The sequence below is a fragment of the Bubalus bubalis genome, chromosome 8 (assembly GCF_019923935.1).
Source record: "Bubalus bubalis isolate 160015118507 breed Murrah chromosome 8, NDDB_SH_1, whole genome shotgun sequence".
NCBI classification, from domain to species: Eukaryota; Metazoa; Chordata; class Mammalia; order Artiodactyla; family Bovidae; genus Bubalus; species Bubalus bubalis.
The window spans coordinates 16,766,146-16,791,492 of NC_059164.1; positions in this window are offsets into that span (position 1 = coordinate 16,766,146).

The window sequence follows — 25,347 nt, forward strand, 5'->3', positions numbered from 1 at the left end:
TCTAGGTTGGTCATAACTTTCCTCCAAGGAACAAGCATCTTTTAATTTAATGGCTGCAGTCACCATCTGCAGTGATTTTGGAGTCCCCCCAAATAAAGTCTCTCACTGTTTCCACTGTTCCCCTGTCTATTTGCCGTGAAATGATGGGACTAGATGTCATGATCTTAGTTTTCTGAATGTTGAGATTTAAGCCAATTTTTTTACTCTCCTCTTTCACTGTCATCAAGAAGCTCTTTAGTTCCTCTTCACTTTCTGCCATAAGGGTGATGTCATCTGCATATCTGAGGTTATTGATAATTCTCCTGGCAATCTTGATTCAAGCTTATGCTTCATCCAGCCCAGCATTTCTCATGATGTTCTCTGCATATAAGTTCAATAGGCAGGGTGACAATAAATAGCCTTGACGTACCCCTTTCCCTATTTGGAACCAATCTGCTGTTTCATGTCCAGTTCTAACTGTTGCTTCCTGTCTTTTATACAGATTTCTCAGGAGGCAGGTCAGGTGGTCTGGTATTCCCAATTCTTTCAGAATTTTCCACAGTTCATTGTGATCCACACAGTCAAAGGCTTTGGCATAGTCAGTAAAGCAGAAGTAGATATTTTTCTAGATCTCTCTTGCTTTATTGATGATCCAATGGATGTTGGCAATTTGATCTCTGGTTCCTCTGCCTTTTCTAAATCCAGCTTGAACATCTGGGAGTTCATGGTTCATGTACTGTTGAAGCCTGGTTTGGAGAATTTTGAGCATGACTTTGCTAGCGTGTGAAAGGAGTACAACTGTGCTTGAACATTCTTTGGTATTGGCTTTCTTTGGGATTGGAATGAAAACTGACCTTTTCCAGTTCTGTGGCCACTGCTGCATTTTCCAAATTTCCTGGCATATTGAGTGCAGCACTTTCAAAGAATCATCTTTTAGGATTTGAAATAGCTCAACTGGAATTCCATCACTTCCACTAGCTTTGTTCGTAGTGAGGTTTCCTAAGGCCCAGTTGACTTCACATTCCAGGATTTTTATGATATAGAATTAGATAATACCATATATTAACCCTGGGATAGAACCCTCGTGTCCCACATTGCAGGTGGATTTTTTACCACCTGAACCATCAGGGAAGTCCAAGAATATGGAAGTGGGTAGTTTGTCCACTCTCCAGGGGAACTTCCCATCCCAGGAATCAAACTTGGGTCTCCTGCATTGCAGGCAGATCCTTTACCAGCTGAGCTACCTGGTACATTTAAAATTAGTAAGTTTAAATATAAATTTAATAAATATTTAAACATACATTTAAATATAATAAATAGATGAAAGTTTTTAGATGGACTTGAATAATTTTCTAATAATGTCAGTATTCCTACATGAATTAGATTATTGTTGGCTGGGTAAATACCTTTTGCTTTATTAGGAGTAATATATAGGATCTTAGGAGAAGGCACTGGCACCCCACTCCAGTACTCTTGCCTGGAAAATCCCATGGACGGAGGAGCTTGGTAGGCTCCATGGGGTTGCTAAGAGTCTGACACGACTGAACGACTTCACTTTCGCTTTTTACTTTCATGCATTGGAGAAGGAAATGGCAACCCACTCCAGTGTTCTTGCCTGGAGAATCCCAGGGACTGGGGAGCCTGGTGGGCTGCCGTCTATGAGGTCGCACAGAGTCGGTCACGACTGAAGCGACTTAGCAGCAGCAGCAACATAGGATCTTAATGGGATAAACAAGCTTAGAGTTATATTGTATCTTGTATTTTGTCTTGTTTTGTTGCATGGTTTCTTTTTTTATAAAAGCATATATTTTAGAAATGCTGATAAAGCTCTGGTTGGTCCATTTTAGCCTTTAACTTTTCCAAAGCTTCTTTCTATTCAGCATGATTTGAAAGTTAGAAGAAAATCTTAAAACTTTGGGCTATCTTGATGATCCAGGCTTATTTTTGCATTATTTCTACAGGATCAAATCTTCAACATTTTACTTCCAATGATCTAAACAATGGATTATTTTATAGCATTTTAGTTAAGTGATGCTTGTTTTCTCATTCTTCTGCCACAAATCTTTGTAATATATTTATAATCTGGTTATCTCTAGCAAATCCCAATTTTAGTAGTATTTCCGGTCTCTGTACATCCCAATTTATATGAGATTAAGCTCTGTAGATATACCTTGATTTCTGTTCTTTATTATAACTGAATGTTAAACTTCAATTCTGTGAACTGCTAAGTATCCTAAAATGTTTTTTTTTTTTTTTAAGGAGGTTATTTTTATTGCTTGCAACTAAATAGCCACTTATAAATAAGAAAATAAAATGATTCTCCCTATCTGATCCCTGCCCCTCCCCGCCAAAAAAACTGGATGTTTACAAAGTTATGCTCAGCTTGAATTATCTGTGATTGTTTTATAAATCTTCTAAACTTGATCTTTACTGGTATTCAATGTGTCCTCAGAATGAAACTTTTTCTCATATTAATTTTTTAGTAATAAGTACTGTTAATAGGAAAAGAATGAAATAGAGATTTAAAAATGAAATATGTGATAAGACATCGCAGTATTAAAGTAAAAGCTTTTCAGCATGTCTTAGGAAAGGCAAAGAAACTCCTTTCTTATCTTCTAGAATATAGAATTCTATTTGTATGAAGGGAAACACAGGAAGATGGATGGTGTCTTGTACATTCCTCATGTGCTATAGGAGGAAGTCAATAGACCTAGTGTCAGGATGAAGCTGGTGCCTCAGACAGAAGATTAGAGGAATACCATCAGTTCCTATGAAACTACACTTACAGCTCTGCTCAGACAAGATAATGCAAATATTTTAAATAGTTTGTTATATCTTACATTTAAATTACTTTTTCTCCAGAGGAAGTAAAGTTTGGAAATGCTTCTTAAGCTTTTTCTTTATTTCATAGCAAAGGAAATTAGAGAAATTCACCATTTATGGTTCTAAAATTATGGAGGGTTGAATGAATTTACTATTCTCCAAGTTAGTTTCACATTTCATAATATGACTTATAATTTATTAGAAGTTAAATCTATATGTTCTTTGGAAGGAATGATGCTAAATCTGAAACTCCAGTACTTTGGCCATGTCATGCAAAGAGGTGACTCATTGGAAAAGACTCTGATGCTGGGAGGGATTGGGGGCAGGAGAAGCGGACGGCAGAGGATGAGATGGCTGGATGGCATCACCGATTCAATGGACGTGAGTCTGAGTGAACTCCGGGAGATGGTGATGGACAGGGAGGCCTGGTGTGCTGCGATTCATGGGGTCGCAAAGAGTTGGACACGACTGAGTGACTGAACTGAACTGAACTGAACTGAAATCTATACAGGAATACCAACTACATTTCTTTTTGAGAATCCTCCAAAGTCAATGTTTACATAACAGTAACAATTAGATTTCTGTAACAACACTACTACTTCTAGCCTTTGATTTGGGGAAAATAGGAAGTTACTATACTGTGCTGTTTGAACCTGTCAGTTTGTTCTAATGAATATCTTAAAGGAAGTTTGGATGCCAGATGTGCTACTCAGTTTTATGCTCAGTTATTAACTCCATTCCAAGTAAAAGATTTTTACAAAAATATTAGTAATAATAAAAAGGTCAGACATCTATGTCCCATTAATAACTAACCTACAGACCTGTAAGAGTGATAATAGAATGATAAATATATAACAAAACATGCTAGAATTTCCTAATGACTGTTTCAAAAAGGAAATCGGTTTAATAGCACAAAATTCACAGTAAGAAATAGGACCTGGCCACACACAGATATATTCCTGTTATGGGTTGAATTGTGTCCCCAAACCCACCCCCACCTCCAAATTCTTCCCACACCAATCAAGTTCTTTTATTGACATTCTAACCCTGAGTCCTGCAGAATGTAACGAATTTAGCAACAGGGCCTTTTAAGAGGTTATTAAAATTAAATGAGATCGATTGGCTGATCTTAATTCATATAGACTTCAAAAGGTGATTCAGTTAAAATTCATAAGTTTTCTAAAATATATATATTATGTTATACATACTATTTATATATATATATATGTATACAAAAGCTTTTCTACTTAAGAATTTTTGCCTAGCTAAAAAAGTACAGCATTTGATCCTACTTGTTTGAATAGAATGAATATTACTACTACTTAGTATGAATAGAATGCTAGATTTCTAATTTATATTCACTCAAAATTTTTATATTGTTCCATGTATTTTGGCATCCAGTATTACTGGCAAAAGTTTACAAATTTCATTATCTTCAGTTCAGTTCAGTCACTCAGTCATGTCTGACTCTTTGCCCACCCCAGGAATTACAGCACGCAGGCTTCCCTGTCCATCATCAAGTACCAGAACTTGCTCAAAATCATGTCCATCAAGTTGTTGATACCATTCAGTCATCTTCTCCTCTTGTCATCTCCTTCTCCTCCTACATTCAATCTTTCCCAGCATCAGGATCTTTTCTAAGGAGTCAGTTCTTCTCATCAGGTGCCCAAAGTATTAGAGCTTCAGCATCAGTCGTTCCAATGAATATTCAGGACTGATTTCCCTTAGGATGGACTGGTTTGATCTCCTTGCAGTCCAAGGGACTCTCAAGAGTCTTCTCTAGCACCACAGTTCAAAAGCATCAATTCTTTGGAGCTCAGCTTTTTTTAATGGTCCTACTCTCAAATTCATACATGACTGTTGAAAAAACCATAGCTTTGACTAGACAGAACTTTGTTGGCAAAATAATGTCTCTGCTTTTTTAATATGCTGTCTATGTTGGTCATAGCTTTTCTTCCAAGGATCAAGAGTGATTTAATTTCATGACTGCAGTCACCATCTCCAGTGATTTTGGAGCCAAAGAAAATAAATTCTCTCACTCTTTCCATTGTTTTACCTGTCTATTTGCCATGAAGTGATGAAACCAGATGCCATCATCTTAGTTTTTTGAATGTTGAGTTTTAAGCTTACTTTTTCACTCTCCTCTTTCACTTTCATTAAGAGGCTCTTTAGTTCCTCTTCGGTTTCTGACATAAGGGTGGTATCATCTGCATATCTGAGGCAATCTTGATTTTATTTGTGGCTCATCTAGTCTGGCATTTAACATGATGTACTCTGCATATAAGTTAACTAAACAGGGTGACAATGTAAAGTCTTGACATGCTCCTTTCCCGATTTAGAACCAGTCTGTTGTTCCCTGTCCAGTTCTAGCTGCTTCTTGACCGGCATAGAGATTTCTCAAGAGGCAGGTCAAGTGGTCTGGTATTCCCATCTCTTGAAAAATTTTTCCACAGTTTGTTGTGATCCACACAGTCAAAGGCTTTAGTATAGTCAATAAAGCAGAAGTAGATCTTTTATGGAACTCTCTTGCTTTTTCTATGATCCAGTGGATGTTGGCAATTTGATCTCTGGTTCCTCTGCCTTGTTTAAACCCAGCTTGAACGTCTGGGAGTTCTTGGTTCATTTTTCAACATTACTTTGCTAGCGTGTGAGATGAGTACAACCGTGTGGTAGTTTGAACATTCTTTGGCATTACCTTTCTTTGGGGTTGGAATGAAAACTGACCTTTTCCAGTCCTGTGGCCACTGCTGAGTTTTCCAAATTTGCTGACATATTGAGTGCAGCACTTACACAACATCATCTTTTAGGATTTGAAATAGTTCAACTTGGATTCCATCACCTCCACTAGCTTTGTTCTTAGTGATGCTTCCTAAGGCCTACTTGACTTCACATTCCATGGTGTCTGGCTCTAGGTGAGCGATCTGGGTTATTAAGATCCATGGGGTTATCTGGATCATTAAGATCTTTTTTGTATAATTATTCTGTGTATTCTTGCCACCTCTTCTTAATATCTTCTGCTTCTGTTAGGTCGATATGATTTCTGTCCTTCACTGTGCCCATCTTTCTGATTAAAAAATTTTTGAATGAGCCTTGGAACTTCTATCCCCATTCTGAGAATATAAAGAGATATTGTTAAAAAAACAGGAAAGTAACATGTGATATAGTGTTATTAACTAGAGATTTTGTTAAAATCTCACAAAATTTTATGCTAGTGTCCATCGTTTGATCATACCTTATTCAAGATTCCAAAGGTGATTAAGTTAAAATGAGGCCACTACAACCCTAATCCAATATAATCAATATTCTTATAAGAAGAGAAGGAGATCCAGGTGAACACATATAGAGAAAAGGCTGTGTGTGAGGACATACCAAGAAGATTGACATCTTTAAGTTAAGAAAAAAAGTCTTAGGAGAAACCAAATCTGCTGACACTCTGATCTTGGACATTAGACTCCAAAACCATGAGAAATAAATTGTTGTTTAAGCCACTCAGTCTGTGATATTTTGTTATGACAACCCTAGCAAACTAATACAATTCCCATCTTTCCAAGATTTTTTCTTTCAGGATGATATTTTTTTTACCCTCTTAGTATGAATTAGATAATTTTCAGAGTACAATCAAGCCATTATTTATGATGTAAGTAATTTTTCAAGCTTCTGAGTATCCTGATTCTGTACAGGTATTGCACATTCTACATTCATGCAGCGGCTTAACTATTGCTATATTCCTCAAAAATCCAGTCCTTAATTTGACCAAGTATACTTTGATTTTTATGGTATGCAAAAATTCAACTGAAGTGGGCCTTAGGAAGCATCACTATGAACAAAGCTGGTGGAGGTGATGGAATTCCAGTTGAGCTATTTTAAATCCTAAAAGATGATGCTGTGAAAGTGCAGCACTCAATATACCAGCAAATTTGGAAAGCTCAGCAGTGGCCACAGGACTGGAAAAGGTCAGTTTTCCTTTCAATCTCAGAGAAAGGCAATGCCAAAGAATGCTCAACCTACCTCACAACTGCACTCATCTCACACACTAGCAAAGTCATGATCAAAATTCTCCAAGCCAGGCTTCAACATTACATGAACCATGAACTCCCAGACATTCAAGATGGATTTAGAAAAGGCAGAGGAACCAGAGACCAAATTGCCAATATCCATTGAATTATCAAAAAAACAAGAGAGTTCCAGAAAAGCATCTACTTCTGTTTTATTGACTATGCCAAAGCCTTTGAGTGTGTGGATCACAATGAACTGTGGAAAATTCTGAAAGAATTGGGAATACCAGATCATCTGACCTGCCTCTTGAGAAACCTGTATGCAGGTCAGGAAGCAACAGTTAGAACTGGACATGGAACAACAGACTGGTTCCAAATGGGAAAAGGAGTACATGGAAGCTGTATAATGTCACCATGCTTATTTAACTTATATGCAGAGTACATCATGAGACATGCTGGGTTGGATAAAACACAAGCTTGAATCAAGATTGCTGGGAGAAATATCAGTAACCTCAGATATGCAGATGATGTCACCCTTATGGCAGAAAGCAAAGAACTAAAGAGCCTCTTGATGAAAGTGAAAGAGGAGAGTGAAAAAGTTGGCTTAAAGCTCAACATTCAGAAAATGAAGATCATGGCATCCAGTCCCATCACTTCATGGGAAATAGATGGGGAAACTGTGAAAACAGTGAGATACTTTATTTTGGGGGGCTCCAAAATCACTGCAGATGGTGACTGCAGCCATGAAATTAAAAGATGCTTGCTCCTTGGAAGGAAAATTATGACCAACCTAGACAGCATATTAAAAAGCAGAGACATTATTTTGCCAACAAAGGTCCATCTAGTCAAAGCTATGATTTTTCAGTCGTCATGTATGGATGTGAAAGTTTGACTATAAAGAAAGTTGAATGCCGAAGAATTGATGCTTTTGCACTATGATGTTGGAGAAGACTCTTGATAGTCCCTTGGAATGCAAGGAGATCCAGCCAGTCCATCCTAAAGGAAATCAGTCCTGAATATTCATTGGAAGGACTGATGCTGAAGCTGAAACACCAATACTTTGGTCCCCTGATGTGAAGAACTGACTCATTTGAAAAGACTCTGATGTTAGGAGAGATTGAAGGCAGGATGAGAAGGGGACGACAGAGGATAAGATGGTTGGATGGCATCACCGACTCAATGGAGATGAGTTTGAGTAAACTCCGGGAGCTGGTAATGGACAGGGAGGCCTGGCATGCTGTAGTCCATGAGGTTGCTAAGAGTTGGAGATGACTGAGCAACTGAACTTAAAAATTCAAGTGCTTCCTGTTGAGCCTCTCTTATTAACAGATAAAAATCTAGCCAAATAAAGTTTTATTGAATTAAATTCTTGGTACTTAAACAAGCCTGAGTACATTCTCACAAAGACTCCAGTAATATATTTCACTGTTTTGGTAGGGTGCACAATTTTCCAATATTAAATTTTGGCAGAGTCATTGTTCTAAAGCCTTATTGACTAAAACCATCAATTGAATAGTATATCCTCTTAGCTTAATTAAATGTAATCCATGTGTTTCAAATAGAAAGATGGCTAAATTCAGTCTTGGAGAATTTCCTTTCATTTATCTACTTTTGACTTGAGAGTATTGTTGAACACTGAAAAATTACAAGTAGTTTGCACTTCCAGATTCTGATATTTTCTACTGAGAAAGTATTTAGCTATTACTTTCATATTAAAAAAAAAATCCTTGGCAAGATATAAGCTCTGGCAATCATTTCCTCTTTGCAGATAAGACTCTTAAATTCACATTTCTTGTGTCAGCTTTTTGGTTGAATTCCAAATATATTTGCATACGTAGAGCTAGACATAATCAATGAGTACTATCCTCCTTATTGCTGACTATCCTTTGTAGGGCTGGTCTACTCTTAGATGTGTAAGTTGCCTTTTATTGAACAGAAGTTGCCAAATTCTGTAGTTCTTACTGTTTTTAGGAACATAGACAAGGGGTCACCAGATCAGCATGTGTAAAGGGAGAAAGAAATCAGTACTAATGAGTGTTTAGCTTAGGTCAGACACTTGATGTAAATCTTTCCTACAGCATTATATTAATCCCTCCCAGAAACCTTCTAAAGCAGATATTTGTATCTTCAATTGAGAGAAGAAACTGAGGCTTATATTAGGCTAAAAATAATTATCAAATTGCCATCTAATCCTATTACAAAGTTAATGCCTCAGAAACCATTTTAGACCAACTGTCACCTGTCTCACAGATAGAAACCCAGTGTGCTGGCATTGCTCCTTGTGATACATTTGAAGTCACTGTGAGCGGTGTCAACAGCAAGTGGCCGTATCAAAGAAGAAGTTCTTATATAATGAAGCATCTGGCCAGAAAAACAGTATCAGATGGACCATGAGTCAGCACAGTTTTTTTTTTCCCCTAGCACACAATCTGAATTCACTCTGTTGTGTTCCTCTGTTAAAAGTGTTTGTGTCCTGACCGACATTATTTCACAATTTCTAAGTACAAACAGTTACATTTTGAGTTATGTAATGTTCTGTCTTCTGAAAGAGTTAACTGGACTTGGAACATCTGCTTAGATACCTGCAGGAAATGCTTATGTTATGGTTTGGGGCTTATAAAAACAATAATATTTATTTAGAACTCCTGTGCTGGGCACTATGCTAAGTGATTTCACACATGTTGGGGTGGAGAGGCAGAATAACTTAGGTTGTTTATTTGAGAAACAAATCCTGTATGAGTAGACCATCATTAATATGTAAATCCCCTGTATTATTGCTTTACTGGCACATTCCTTTCTTACTTGTCCCTTTCACAACTCAAAAGAGAATCAGTCAAGACTGAGTTACTTGTCATTCCTTTTTTGACTAGACAAAAAGCAAAGAAAGAAATGAAGGAAGGCATTTGCTTGCTCAGAAAGCCTCCTTTAGGAAGTTGAAAGGGGCTGTAATTAGTTCTAAAATACCATCTTATATCCACTGTGCATATATTTTTCACTCAAGAAAATTGAACATTGGAGACCAAAGGGCTAGGAATGTAAAATGATGCAGCTAAATTCCATTTAGAAATAGTTGTAATGCAATTCCCAGTTGCTGGAATGATTTGATCTTCCTATCCGGAGAAGAAATTGAACCCTGCAATATCACCAATATTTTCTAACTCCTCTCTGATTATTGTTATAAACTGACAGTGATTGATTTTGAGTAATTATTCTGAAAAATGAATTAGATTAAAAAATAATCTTCTTGATTATAGAGAAGCCTAGTACATTTTTTTTTAATTAGTCCTTTTTAAGAATGACTGATGATGTAACATTTGACTAGCACAGTGGATCTCTTACATACTAACTATTAGACTTTACTTTCAAAAACACTGTTTAAGTTAAAGGCCAAATTTTTAGCAAAATCCCAATTGTGGGTAAAATTCTTCTGAAAGGAAGTGGCATGTAATTAAAGCAGCCAGGAAATCAGAATCAGGGGGCCTGATGTGTATTCTTGGCTTAACCATCAGTTATCTCCATGAGTCCAGGTGACCTCTCTGGGTCTGATCTTTCTGCTTCTGTAAAATGAAGGAGTTCAAGGAGGTGCTCTCTGAGGTCCTTTCCTCTTGAACATTCTGTTTTTATGTATTATGTAATCCCATTTTATGTAAATTAATGGTCTAGTTTCCATATAGGACTCTAAAGTAACATTGGAAAGCGATTAAGGGAAAGTGTAGAGAAAGATTAGCTATTAGGAGATACAATAGTTTCTTTATGTTTCATTGCTTATGGAAAGATGCTCTCAAGAGTCGTACTTTTAAAATTTTAATTTGCATTCAAATCAACCAGGAATTTGGTTAAAATGCAGACTCTGATGGGTAGGTTTGAGAAGAGGCCTGAGAATATGCATTATCTTTAGCACGTTTCAGAATGCTCTCCTTGTTGCTGGTTTCAGAGTACATTTTGAGTAGCAAGGCTCTGACTATAAATCTAAAGTATGTATAAGAATCTGATAGATAAGTAAAAATTCAGATTCCAGGATTAGCTCTCCAAAAATTTGAAGACTAGACTGGGAGTCACCAACTCTGAATTCTTAACAAGCATCCTGTGTGAAACTGATGTTAGGGGTTTAAGAACTCAAACTAAGTACATTTAAGAATTACTATTATAGAGTCATGGAAGGGATTTATCTGCCAGCCCTTCTCTACTTTGTACAGGTTATTTTTTCAGTCACTGACTAATTTTCTGATGCATTTGTTTTCAAAATAACCTTGTGAAACCAGTTCTATGGTTCGCTTGTATTCTCATTTCATGAATTATCTCTTGTCTAATTAGAAGGGCAGTTCTGTGTGTAGTGCTTTTGTAGCTTTTTTTTTTTTTTTAATCTTTGTTTTTTCAACTTGTGGTCCAGAGGACTGTCTATCCTTAACAAGGATTTGTGAAGTCACCATAAAGGGAGTAGGCTGTAGTAGAGAGAATACCATACTGGAAATAAGAGAGCCCAAGCCCTGATTCCAGCACTACTAACCATTCATCCATCCATTTGTTCATTCATTGATTCAGTCTGTGCTTTTCTCATACCTGAAATTGGGAGATCTTGGGTATCACAAGTTAAATTAGTTACTAAATTATTAATTAAATTAGTTAGACATAAACTAAACAGCATGCTGATCTAGTGGGAGTCGCCAAGAATGAAAATAATGATTAAGTTCAGAGGTATAATTGCTATAATACACAGAAAGCTTGAAAATGGTCACTGAAGTTCTTTGCTTCCAAGAAAATATTATCTGTTTCATTTGTGAGCATGATAAGAGAAAATAAGAGATTAGTATGTACACTGAAAATAGTATGCACATGAGCATGAACATGTGGCTGTATTGGATAAATTCAAAAGCTTGTTAAATAAAGTCATTTTCATTGTAGAGACTATATTGGGTCAAGGTTCTCCAGAGAAACAGAGCCAATAATAAATATATTAGATATAGATGTAGTTAGAGGTAAAAGGAGATTTGCTATAGGAATTGGATCACATAGTTAAGGAGGCCAAAATGTCTTAGAATGTGCTGTCTGCAAACAGGAGACCCAGGAAAGCCAGAGGTAGAATTTAGTCCGAGTCTGAGAGCCTGAGAATTGGGAGACCAAGGGTGTAAGTACTGGTCTGAGTCAGAAATTCTGAGAACCAGAGGGGCAACAGAAGATGCACATCTCAGATCAACAGCAGATCCACCCTTGCTCCACATTTTTGCCCTGTGTGTGTCTCCAATGGAATTGGCTGATGCCTTTCCATGTAGTGGAGGGACATCTGCTTTATTCGGTTGAATTCAAATGCTAATCTCTTCTAGAAATTCCCTCATTGAAACATCTAGAAATAAGGTTTCACCAGCTCTCAGTGCATCCCTTAGTTCAATCAAGTTGACACAAAAAAATTAAGCATCATAGAGGCAGAGGAGGAAAAAAGACATCAAAATGTTATGTTAAAAAATTTAGAGATAAACCTTGGTGTATTACATTTGAAGTTTTAAATAACTTCTATCATGTGTTACAGTACTTTCTCTGTTGCATCTAAGCCAAGAACTTTCTCTCACCCTCCCTGACTTCATTTAGGGAGTGCTTCATTCAACAACTATTTAATTTTTAGTTCTAAATTATATACCAGAAACTGTTCTAAACTCTGGAGATAAAATAGAAAATCATTAAAATAAACATAGCCTCATGTACATACCAATATTTTAATGGGAGATATTCTGACTGGGGGGACAAATGAAAATTAAACTTCTTAGCATACTAACTGGTGAGGTTAGAAAAAGAATATAGCAGGGAAAGAGAATGGGGCATGTTGGGAGGAGGGCAATGGTGATTTCTTAGGGAGGAAAGGCTTCATTGAAAATAAGAGGTTTGATCAGGGACCTGAGGAGGGTGGAGAGTGAGTTTTATAGTTCATGGGTTCTCAGACAGGAAATAGAAAGGATTGGTGCCCTCGTGCATTTGGTAAGTTCAAGGGCCACCAGAAAGATCAATGTAGCTAGATCACAGGAGCAAAATTGAGGAAACATATTGTTTAGAAACTTTGTATGCCATACGAAAAATTTTGACTTTTACTATGAGTGAAATGGGGAGCATGATCTGTTGACAACAGGCATTAGGAAAGAAAGATGAGTCAAGGAGACAAATTAGAATTGGTGTTGGCAAGCTACAGCTCATAGATCACATTTGGCCACCTTCCTGTTTTAATAAATAACATTTTACAGAAACACAGCACATTCATTAATTGTATACTGTTGATGGAATGCTGTCAAATTTTGGCAGAGTTAGGTACCTGCAACAGGACCTTATGACCTGCAGTACCTAAAACACTCGCTATCTCATCCTTGCAGGAAAAAGTACACACGCTTGAACTAGAAGGTCATTATGATAATCTAAGTGAATGGTAGTGGTAGCCTGTATTAGGATAGGAGTAAAGGAAATGATGAAAAGTGTTCAGACACCAGGCATATTTTGAAGGTGAAAGGTAAGTATGTGATGATAGAGAAAAAGTATAAGAGAAAACAAACAAAAAAATTACAGATGACTTTTTTTTAGGCATGAGCAGTGGGAAAGACAGTATTGATTTATTGATTGGTTTTAGGAAGATGGAATTTTTTTTTTTTTTAGTAAGATTGTGGGAAGAGCAGGTTTGGAGGTACAGACCAGGAGTTTAATCTTTGAGATACTTACATCTCAGCAGATATATCTACTAGAAAGTTGTATGGCTAAGTCTAGAGTTCAGAGAGGTCTGAGCTTGTGATATAAATTTGGAAGTTTTCAGCATAAAAAATTCATGGGTGAGATCATAGGGAAGTTATGGTATGAAATCAAGAGATTTTAAGGTTAGAACTGAGATTTGAGTGTTTCTAGTGTTTGGAGGTCATGAGATACTGTAAACCCAGCAAAACTGAATGAGAATGGGAAGCTCGAAAAATTGGGAGAGAAACAACATATGAAAACCTGGTTGCTGAGAAAAGAGAGTATATTTTGGAGACTATCCTGAGCCTTATTAGTACTGCTGGCCTTATAGATAAGATGACGATGGAGAATTTGTTATTGGCTTAAAATATTGAGGTAGTGATAACCTTGAGGAAACTTCTGGTGGCATATGGGGTGAAATGCTAATTGGACAGGATTCAAGAGACTGGAAAGAAAGGAACTGAAGACAGCTTGTAAAGAAAACTTAGAAGTTTGCCTCTAAAGGAGAGCAAATAAGCTAGAAAAAGGATGTAGTATTGAGATTTTTTTTTTTCTTATTTTTTTCAAGATGGGAGAAATAGCAGAATGCTTGTATGCTTTTGGGATAATTTAGTCAAGAGGGAAAGTTAAAATGTCCAAGACAAAGAAAAATTCCTGGAGCAGTGTGTTTGAGCAGGTGCACAAGTGGAAGAAATGTCCTTCAACAAAAACACAGGCTGTTCATTCAAAGCAACAGAAGGGAAAACAGAATGTATAGGCACAGATACAAATAGGTGAGTTGATTGTAGCAATTTGGAACATTTTCTTCTCTTTGCTTTTTCTCTTTTTTTCCTTTTTCTTTTTTTTTTTAAAGCAAGGTCAACTGCTGAGGGGAAAAGCAGAAGAGATCTTGGAGGTATGAGAATGAAGGAGTAGAGGGCATTTCAGTTCAGTTCAGTTGCTCAGTCGTGTCTGACTCTTTGTGACCCCATGAATCGCGGCACACCAGACCTCCCTGTCCATCACCAACTCCCGGAGTTCGCTCAAACTCTTGTCCATCGAGTCAGTGATGCCATCCAGCCATCTCATCCTCTGTCGTCCCCTTCTCCTCCTGCCCTCAATCCCTCCCAGCATCAGAATCTTTTCCAATGAGTAAACTCTTTGCATGAGGTGGCCAAAGTACTGGAGTTTCAGCTTTAGCATCAGTCCTTCCAAAGAACACCCAGGACTGATCTCCTTTAGAATGGACTGGTTGGATCTCCTTGCAGTCCAAGGGACTCTCCAGAGTCTTCTCCAACACCACAGTTCAAAAGCATCAATTCTTCTGCACTCAGCTTTAAACATCCTCAAAGAAAAGGTCAAGTAGATAGATGGTGCGTGGGGTATATATAGTAGAACTTCAGAATAGTAGAGCAGAATACCAAGGGCTAAGGTTCAAAACAAATAAAAATTTATGACAATAATGTAAAATAAAAAGATTCTAAATATCCAACAAGATGATAAGAAATGAGGTTTAGAACTTTCAGTAAATGGACTATTGTGCAACTATTATAATTTTCCAGTAAGCTTACTAACATGGAAAAATCCCCTCAAACAATTTTTAAGAGAAGATCCTTATACTCTAGACTGTTATTTAGACAATTTGACAAGTGGCATAGATATTAAGATTCCAAAGACCCATTGCTGGAAAGTGATGGCATGGACTTACACTTCAGGTCTATCTGCTTTTCACTGTTAACCACACAGCTTAAACTTACATTTTAAGTACCTATATCACATCATTAATTGAAATGTAGCCTTTACTTTTTGAACCTTCAAATTAAAAAAACAAATAAACTATTACATAGAGATGTAGCTCCCATCTCCTACTTCAATAATTGTTTCACCTGATACATTTAACTTTCTTTTATCAAACTTTTTATTTTGTATTTGCTTATAGCTGACTAGCAATGTATCAGATAAACAACAAAGGGACTGAGCCATACATATGCATGTATCCATTCTTCCCGAAGTCCCCTCCCCTGTCCACGTAACACTGAGCAGAGTTCTCTGTACTATATGGTAGGTCCTTTTTGGTGTTCCGTTTTAAATATAGCTGTGTGTACGTGTCTATCCCAAACTCCCTAACCATCCCTTCCCCTCATCCTTGCTTTCCCCTACCGAGCAAAGAGAAGTTTGCTCTCCAAGCCTGTGAGTCTGTGAAACATGTAACTTTTATTATAAACTAATATCATTTATTTCTAACATTCCAAGTCATCACTCTGAACTGAATTTTTGTAAAAGCTGATTCTGTCACTCAACACCTAAGACTTACCTTTGTCAACACTTTTCATTAGCCAGCTCTTTGTCATTTGTAGAATTAATTATTTCAAGGAATTCTCCCATGTAAATCACCAACATATTTAACATGCTAATTCATTCTTTGAAAATAGTATTTAAAATGATAGAATCACAGGAGTTTCTTTGAACAATGCAAGAAGCTTTGTGCAACTAAATAGAATAAATCTTAGACATAGGTGAATCAAGAAACAAAACCCAAATTAAGTGTGGGTCACTCCTCTATGATGATTTCTTTAGCAAAAATGGTTTTTAATTTCAGGTTTTACCCTCAAAAGACTTTTAGGATTTCTACACAAGTGTGATTTACCCCTGGTATCTAACAGCTGGCAGTTAGATGATCTTACCTAGTCCTACTGATCTTGAGTGGCTTCAGCCTGCAATTGCTTGGAGTGGGGCATGGGTTCCCAGCCAGGGACTGGGGCTGGGTTGTGGCAGTGAAAGCACTAGATCCTAGCCACTAGGCCAGTTCAGTGACAGGCGCCCTGGCCCTTCGGCTTTGCACAAAGGAATTTCCACAAAGGTGGAACATAGTGAAACAACTCAATTATTTATTAAGAAGATGAAGAACACAGAACATGTGGTTAGACACACAGTTTGACTTAGAGGAAGAGTGCCTGAGTTGCACCCTCATGGCAGTTTGAATTACTTTTATGAGGCATTTCTTCTGGTTTTCCTTTGGCCAATCATTCTGATTTGTCTGGTTCACTGTCCATCTTTGGTATATCTCAGGATCTTTCCATGTGTGCGCACATATCTCTTAGCCAAGATGGATTCTACCAAACAGACCTGTGGGTAGCCTGACATTAGTTAATATCATTCCCCTTTGATCTCCAAGGAGACTTTCTGTGCATGTGTGGTCAGGGAGGTGCTTTGACTTCAAGAATGAGAATTATGTGGTCTGGGCAGGGCCTAGCCTCCTCCCTTAATTGTCCTGCTATTCTCCTCTTAGAGTTTTGGTAAATAAGGAATGAATCTCCTATTGTTTTACCTTGAGAGGAGGGGGGTACATCTACCTCCTGCCTCACTATGACCATAAGGAATATTTACCTCCGATGCTGATGACTTCTAAATTTGTATCTTTTATCCAGATCTCTTCTTTAAGCTTCAGTCACATATATTCAGCTATCTTCCTGATAGCTCCCTTAGGGTAATTCAAACATAATTCATTCAAAAGAGATTATTTACACTTTTTGCTACCTCTACTGTAAGAAGGAAGATGATTCTCATCATATTGTTAATATTTCAGAAAATTTTGACATCACTCTGAAAGAAAGCACAGTTATTGTCAAGGATCCCACAGGAACTCTGTGGAGAAACTTCAGTCACATCAGTGTAGAATTCAGTTTCCTTGAAATGAGGAGACTCTACCCTGATAAACTACGATCATGGCATCCGATCTCATCACTTCATGGGAAATAGATGGGGAAACAGTGGAAACAGTGGTTGACTTTATTTTTGGGGGCTCCAAAATCACTGCAGATAGTGATTGCAGCCATGAAATTAAAAGACGCTTACTCCTTCCAAGGAAAGTTATGACCAACCTAGACAGCATATTAAAAAGCGGAGACATTACTTTGTCAACAAAGGTCCATCTAGTCAAGGCTATGGTTTTTCCAGTAGTCATGTATGGATGTGAGAGTTGAACTGTGAAGAAAGCTGAGTGCTGAAGAATTAATGCTTTTGAACTGTGGTATTGGAGAAGACTCTTGAGAGTCTCTTGGACTGCAAGGAAATCCAACCAGTCCATCCTAAAGCAGGTCAGTCCTGGGTGTTCATTGGAAGGACAGGTTGAAGCTGAAACTCCAATACTTTGGCCACCTGATGCGAAGAGCTGACTCATTTGAAAAGACCGTGATGCTGAGAAAGATTGAGGGCAGGAGGAGAAGGGGATGACAGAGGAAGAGATGGTTGGATGGCATCACCAACTCAATGGACATGGGTTTGGGTGGACTCCAGGAGTTGGTGATGGACAGGGAGGCCTGGTGTGCTGTGGTTCATGGGGTTGCAAAGAGTTGGACACAACTGAGAGACAGAACTGTACTGAAATACCCTGACAAATGGTAGGGAAATAGAAAGGAAGTGGTTACTGCTTGCAGTATCTATAGTCAAGCGTAGAACATGATCAAGACTATCGCACTAGGCTCCTCTTACAAAATGAGATTTGTGCCACTTGCCCATCAACCTCATTATTTAGAATGACTCTCCTGTTGAAATTAGAAATTTCTTAGTTGAAAGTTGCATCTGCAGTGTTTGAATGAGACAAGGCATTCCTTGTTCACTAGCTCGAGTTCAGAATGATGAGTTAATTCTTGAAGAAAATGGCATTGAACATGTATCAAACCTAGCTATTTTGATTCAGCAAGCCAGAATAGTTATAAGTGAGAATATCAGAAAATTTGGGGATGGTATCTATGTTTCTGAAAAAGGAAAAGTTCAGCTGGCTGATGAATAAAATCTAAGAGTTGTCTACCTATGGAAACAGTAAGATGCTTGATGACTACTAAGATCTCCTTGTGATATTTTGAAGATGAAATAAAGGCTCTATTGAAGAAAACAACCAAAAATCTGGATCATCGGCTTACCCTTTCTGTCTTCAAGCTGTTTTCTGTTTTTATAATGGAACCATCACTTGCTCAAGCCAAGAATCATCCTTATTTCAACATTCTCTTTAAACTGGTGTTTCTTCAATGATGTGTTTGCTAGTTTTACCTCTGAATTTGTTGGAGAGTCCTTTGAACAACAAGATCAAATCAGTCAGTCCTAAAGGAAATCAATCCTGAATATTCATTGGAAGGACTGACACTGAAGCTGAAGCTCCAATACTTTGTTCATCTGATGGGAAGAGTTGACTCACTGGAAAAGAACCTAATTCTGAGAAAGATTGAGGGCAAGAGGAGAAAGGGGTGACACAGGACGAGATGGTTGGATGATATCACTGACTCAAAGGACATGAGTTTCAGCAAACTTTGGGAGATAGTGAAGGATGGGGAAGCCTGGTGTGCTGCAGTCTATGGGGTCGAAAAGAGTCGAACAGGACCGAGTTACTGAACTAAAATGAACAATTCCCGAAATATATGTCTATTCAATCCACTTTTCTTTACCTTCTCTGTTCCTCCCTAGTCTAAGTGTCAATCATCTCTAGCCTGTATTACTATAGTTGTCTTCTAATTAGTCTGAGGATTTTCCCATTTTATCCTTCTAATTTTTCCACAAAACAAGTAGTTTTGAAAGATCATTCAGATCGTGTCACTTCCCTACTTAAAACCTCTTAATGGCTTTCTGTTCTTCTAGAATAAAATTTAAACTCTGTATCCTCATCTATAAGATACTGCATGCTTTAACTCTTGTCCAGGTTTTTAAACCATTGTGCTCTCCCTAGTTTTTTTCTTCAGTTGCATTGTTCTTTGTCTTCTTGGAAGAAATGAAGCTTTTCTAGCCTTAGATCCTTGTATCCACTCTTTCCTGTATCTGGACCACTTTCTCATGGCTCTTCTTATTCTTTAGAGCCCTGAAAATCTCACACACCCAGGGAGGTATTTCCTGACCATTCAGATTAGTCCTGGGTGTTCATCAGAAGGACTGATGTTGAGGTTGAAACTCCAATACTTTGACCACCTGATGTGAAGAGCTGACTCATTGGAAAAGATCCTGATTCTGGGAAAGACTGAGGGCAGGAGGAGAAGGGGACAACAGAGGATGAGATGGCTGGATGGCATCACCAACTCGATGGACATGAGTTTGGGTAAACTCCAGGAGTTGATGATGGACAGGGAGGCCTGGCGTGCTGTGGTTCATGGGGTCACAAAGAGTCGGACACGACTGAGCAATTGAACTTAACTATGAAGAATAGATTCCCAACTTTGAACTTCTTTTTTTTCTATGAAAACATCTGCTATTCCATTTCTCCTATGGAATCTACCATGACCTTTGGGTATCTTGTTTATCCATGTATTTATTTTTTTTTCTTTTTTTTTTATTCTTAGAACTTTGAATATATTATTTTTATTTTTTTAATTTTATTTTATTTTTAAACTTTACATAATTGTATTAGTTTTGCCAAATATTCCTTATTTTATGTCTCACCAATTTATAGTTTGTCACTGAAACCCCACAGTCTCTGTCACATATTAGATTCTTAATAAATAATGTTTGAATGAATGGGTGAATATGCTATTTTCACTCCTTGCAGAAGCAATAGTTCACTTTCATGGTTTATGAATCCGTTAGGTACCATGTGTAGTCAATTGATATTTAGATTACAGGTGATAACTGCCTTCTTAACACTTCCTATTTCCCACTTTTAGTATGAAAAGATCTGTTTTAAGCAATTTCTAGAGCCCTTTGGTATATCAGAGTTCTAAATCTTTGTCATCTTTCACCCTGAATAATTTCAATGGATATTTATAAGGAAACCATTTAGCTGGATACCCTTAACTGTTTCTCATTTTCGCTCAGGTTCTAACCTCTGGATAAATGCTTTCCTTATTTTAACCACCTGTGAACCATTTTAACAGCACACAAATCAAAATGCAAATTTACAAAGCAAAAGAAGTTTCTTTATCCTTCTTCCACCATTTACACAGGTTGTCCACATAAATTTGTTGAAGGTAGAAATATAAGATGAAATAAGTTTAAATCAGGAGGAAAGGGTTCAATCCAAAAAACTCATCTCAAGTGACTGAAATCACAGCATGAATCAATGCATTTATTAAGACGCTGCCTGGCCCATTGAAATAGATCATATTTTTATATCATCAACCATGCCTTTGGCAAATAAACATGACCATAGCTATTCAATTTTAATTTTAGAGATACTATTTTTAAACTTTCAGTGATCTTTAACACAGATTCCAGAATCCCACAGAAAAGCAATAGTCAGAAACCATATTATGTCATATCTCAAACTTCTGCACTAGAAGTCATTAAAATTGTCTTTGGAGATTTAGTGGATTTATGCATAAAACCTCTACTGGATTATCCTTTTGTGTCATAGAGAGCATTATCAATGTTTCCTTTCAGATTCTCCCCTAGTGTCTGGTGGGTCAAGTGGACAGAGTCCACTGACATTGGTCAATATTTGGGCCTGTATTATCCATTGGAACACTTTGCGAGAGTTAGAAACATGCTTAATTCTCCCTCTCATTTACCCTTCTTTTATCCATCAAAGGGCACTAAAGGACCTATGGACCTTGCATTATTCCCAAACCTATATCTATATCAGCTATATCTATATCTTAGCCACAGCAAGTGAAGTGAAGTGAAGTTCCTCAGTTGTGTCCGACTCTTTGCAACCCTGTAGACTGTAGCCCTCCAGGCTCCTCTGCCCATGGGATTCTCCACACAAGAATACTGGAGTGGGTTGCCATTTCCTTCTCCAGGGGATCTTCCCAACCCAGGGATTGAACGCCGGTCTCCTGCATGGCAGGCAGACGCTTTATCCTCTGAGCCACCAGGGAAGCCCCAGCAAAGGGAAGAACAAATTCTAAGTTAAGGAATGTAAAACTGAAAGTAGCTATTTCCATTGCCAGAGGGGAGCTGACTGTGTGAAGACAGAAAGTGAAGGATAAAATACTCTTCTTACTCCTTCTCTCTTCTCTTTTTCAGTCCACAACATCATAGTTCCAGCAGTAGAAACAACCAGATACTTTTTCAGGAGTTCTGAACAAGGGGGTTTGTTTCTCACTTTCCCAGCTACATAATAGAAAAATTTCAACTTCCCTTAGAGGGCAAGCCCGTGCAACATGTGGCCACCCAGGTGATATGTAAGGCAGTAACATGACCAGTTGAAAAAGGGCCAAGCCATATTCCCAATTTTTTTCAGAACTTCCTAGTTTTTCTTTAAGCCTAGAGAAGGAGGCAGGAGATACCTGGGATGTGACCTGGCTTAGCACCCCACAACAAAGTCTATCGAGTTGGGTAAAACAATCCCAGGAAATGAGGAGAAAGAGAGCCATTATGCCTCTGCAGTATCCACAATGCCATGAAACTGAAGAGAGGGTGCCCAGGTGGGTTCCTGAAGACCACTGAATGTATAACATGGCAAAATAGAAGTCTCCAGAGTTGGACTAAGTAAGAGCATGGTTATCCTGACAGATCAGGAAACAAGAGATAGGCTTCATTGCTCTAAACGTCAGCAGCTGATGGCAACTGGGCATTAGGGCAAGAGATAACTGCACTGGAGCCCAGGATATTTCAAAGAACCTACATACAAGGAAACTGAAGTCAGAGTAGTGGATATTATCATCTCTGCAAATTATGTTGTATGAGAAAAGTGGAGCAAAGGACAGATCTCTGAATTTTGAATCAAGAGTATGAAAAGAAAGAGTAATCTGAATAAGGGGTTTTCCAATGTGAGGGACTGAATACCCTCTCTTTGGTCTCAAGGCATTGTGGATACTGTGGAGGCCTAACTGCTCCCTGTTTCCTCATTTTCTGGGATTGTTTTACCCAAATGAATAGACTTTGTTGTGTCTGATCAAATTTCAAGTTCAATGGAGACTTTCACTCAACTAACAACTCAAAATCTCCACCGAACTTGAAATTTGGAAGTCATTAGTGACCATAGTAGAAACAAATTTTGTGAAGAGGAGAAGACTCCAGAGAGAGTGGAGGAGTCTGTAAGTGAGAAAGTAAAGAATGGATGAGGAAATGGAGGCAGCAGCTGCAGTCCTTTCAAAAAATTTGACAACGAATAGGAGAGAAATCAATAAAGTGGAGTAAAACAGTAGTTTTTTATTTGTTTCTTTGTTAAATCATTTGTTTTAAAGAATACTGAGCACATTTCATTATCTGGGGAAAGAAGAAGAACATAGGGAGAGTAGATAATGCTGCTCATAGACTGAAAGGTGAGCAGAAAATGCATCAGGGCTTCTATTTTGTAAATAAGAAAAAAATGAGATTTTAGATTAATCTGCTTGTTGAAGGCCACAGAGGTTGAATGATCTATTTGGGCAAGAAGCACATCCTTTATATTCATAGTCTTTTACTCTTCTATCATTATATTGAACATCTTCATTTGCATCAGAACAATGGTGATGCTGTGATGGCTTAAATCACCTGTAATACCCCTTCCTCTTGCACTGAATTAAGATTGTTGTTGTTGCAGTCCCTAAGTCAAGTCATATCTGACTTTTGCGACCCCATGGACTGCAGCACGCCAGGCTCTCCGGTCCTTCCCTTTCTCCCAGAGTCTGCTTGAATTCATGTCCATTAAGTAGGAGATGCTATCGAACCATCTCATCCTCTGCTGCCCCTTCTCCTTTTGCCTTCAATCTTTCCCAGCATCAGGGTCTTTTGCAATGAGTTGGCTCTTCCCATCATGTGGTCAAAGTATTGGAGCTTCAGCATCAGTCCTTCCAATGAATATTTAGGGTTGGTTTCCTTTAGGAATGACTGGTTTGATCTCCTTGCTGTTCAAGAGACTCTCAAGAGTCTTCTCCAGCATCACATTAAGACTTGAGTGTGCTTGCGTGCTTAGTCTCTCAGTTATGTCTGATTTTTTGCGACACCATGGAGTGTGGCCTTCACATGTCTGGCTCCTCTGTCCATGGGGTTCTTTAGGCAAGAATACTGGAGTGTGGGGTGCTGTGCCCTCCTCCAGGGGATCTTCCTGACCCAGGGATTGAACCCCTGTCTCCTGCGTTTCAGTCAGATTCTTTACCATCTGAGCCACCAGGGAATTTAAGGATTCCAAACTTCTTGATAACAACCTGAGGCTTTTGTAAGTTTTGCATATGAAGAAGTCACAGCTGTAATTTTGTTGCTGTTTGTGAATTTCTCATTGCCTTTTAATCTGAGCACAGAAGACTACTGCCTTTTTTTTTTTTTTTTTTGCCAGTCCTAAGGAAGAGGAAAAGTAGACACTCAAAAGGGGGAAGAAGATGAAAGCACTTCTAGACTTGGGCAGTGGGTAAAGGGAGATGAATGATTTCCAGTTTTTGGTGCTGGATCAACTGTATTCTTTACCCTTTTCATGAATTTTGAGGAAACTACAGTGCAATCTTTTCTAAATGTAAAGGAACTGGAAAGGAAAATAAGGCTGACAATATTGGTGTTAGGGTTCACAAAGGACTCATAGTTTAAAAATTGCCCATTGTGGTGACCTAACAAACAAGGGATGAAATCACAGTGGCCACGTTGCCCTGGTGGCAGCCTGTTTTCCCTTAAGGTGATACCTGTTTTTCCCTCCTGGTGCAAGTTTCTCAAGACTACATGCCCACCTGACGGTGAGATCCCTCTGACTACGTGATCACAAGATCCCAGCTGCATGCTAAAGATAAATTAAGGCCCCCTCCCTTTGGGGCGCAATTTCCCATTGATAGGATATAAGAAGGGTTGGCTGTAAAGGGGAGTACTGTTTTCTCTCTAAAGCCAGTCACTTTCTTTCTTTTTTCTTTTTTAATTTTTTTTTTTTAATTTTATTTTATTTTTAAACTTTACAATATTGTATTGGTTTTGCCAAATATCGAAATGAATCCGCCACAGGTATACATGTGTTCCCCATCCTGAACCCTCCTCCCTCCTCCCTCCCCATACCATCCCTCTGGGTCGTCCCAGTGCACCAGCCCCAAGCATCCAGTATCATGCATCGAACCTGGACTGGTGACTCGTTTCATATATGATATTATATGTATTTCAATGCCCTTCTCCCAAATCATCCCACCCTTGCCCTCTCCCACAGAGTCCAAAAGACTGTTCTATACATCAGTGTCTCTTTTGCTGTCTCGTACACAGGGTTATTGTTACCATCTTTCTAAATTCCATATATATGCATTAGTATACTGTATTGGTGTTTTTCTTTCTGGCTTGCTTCACTCTGTATAATAGGCTCCAGTTTCATCCACCTCATTAGAACTGATTCAAATGTATTCTTTTTAATGGCTGAGTAATACTCCTTTGTGTGTATGTACCAAAGCTTTCTTATCCATTCATCTGCTGATGGACATCTAGGTTGCTTCCATGTCCTGCCTATTATAAACAGTGCTGCGATGAACATTGGGGTACACGTGTCTCTTTCAATTCTGGTTTCCTCAGTGTGTATGCCCAGCAGTGGGATTGCTGGATCATAAGGCAGTTCTATTTCCAGTTTTTTAAGGAATCTCCACACTGTTCTCCATAGTGGCTCTACTAGTTTGCATTCCCACCAACTGTGTAAGAGGGTTCCCTTTTCTCCACACCCTCTCCAGCATTTATTGCTTGTAGACTTTTGGATTGCAGCCATTCTGACTGGCGTGAAATGGTAGCTCATAGTGGTTTTGATTTGCATTTCTCTGATAATGAGTGATGTGGAGCATCTTTTCATGTGTTTGTTAGCCATCTGTATGTCTTCTTTGGAGGAATGTCTATTTAGTTCTTTGGCCCATTTTTTGATTGGGTCATTTATTTTTCTGGAGTTGAGCTGTAGGAGTTGCTTGTATATTTTTGAGATTAGTTGTTTGTCAGTTGCTTCATTTGCTATTATTTTCTCCCATTCTGAAGGCTGTCTTTTCACCTTGCTTATAACTTCCTTTGTTGTGCAGAACACCTTTCT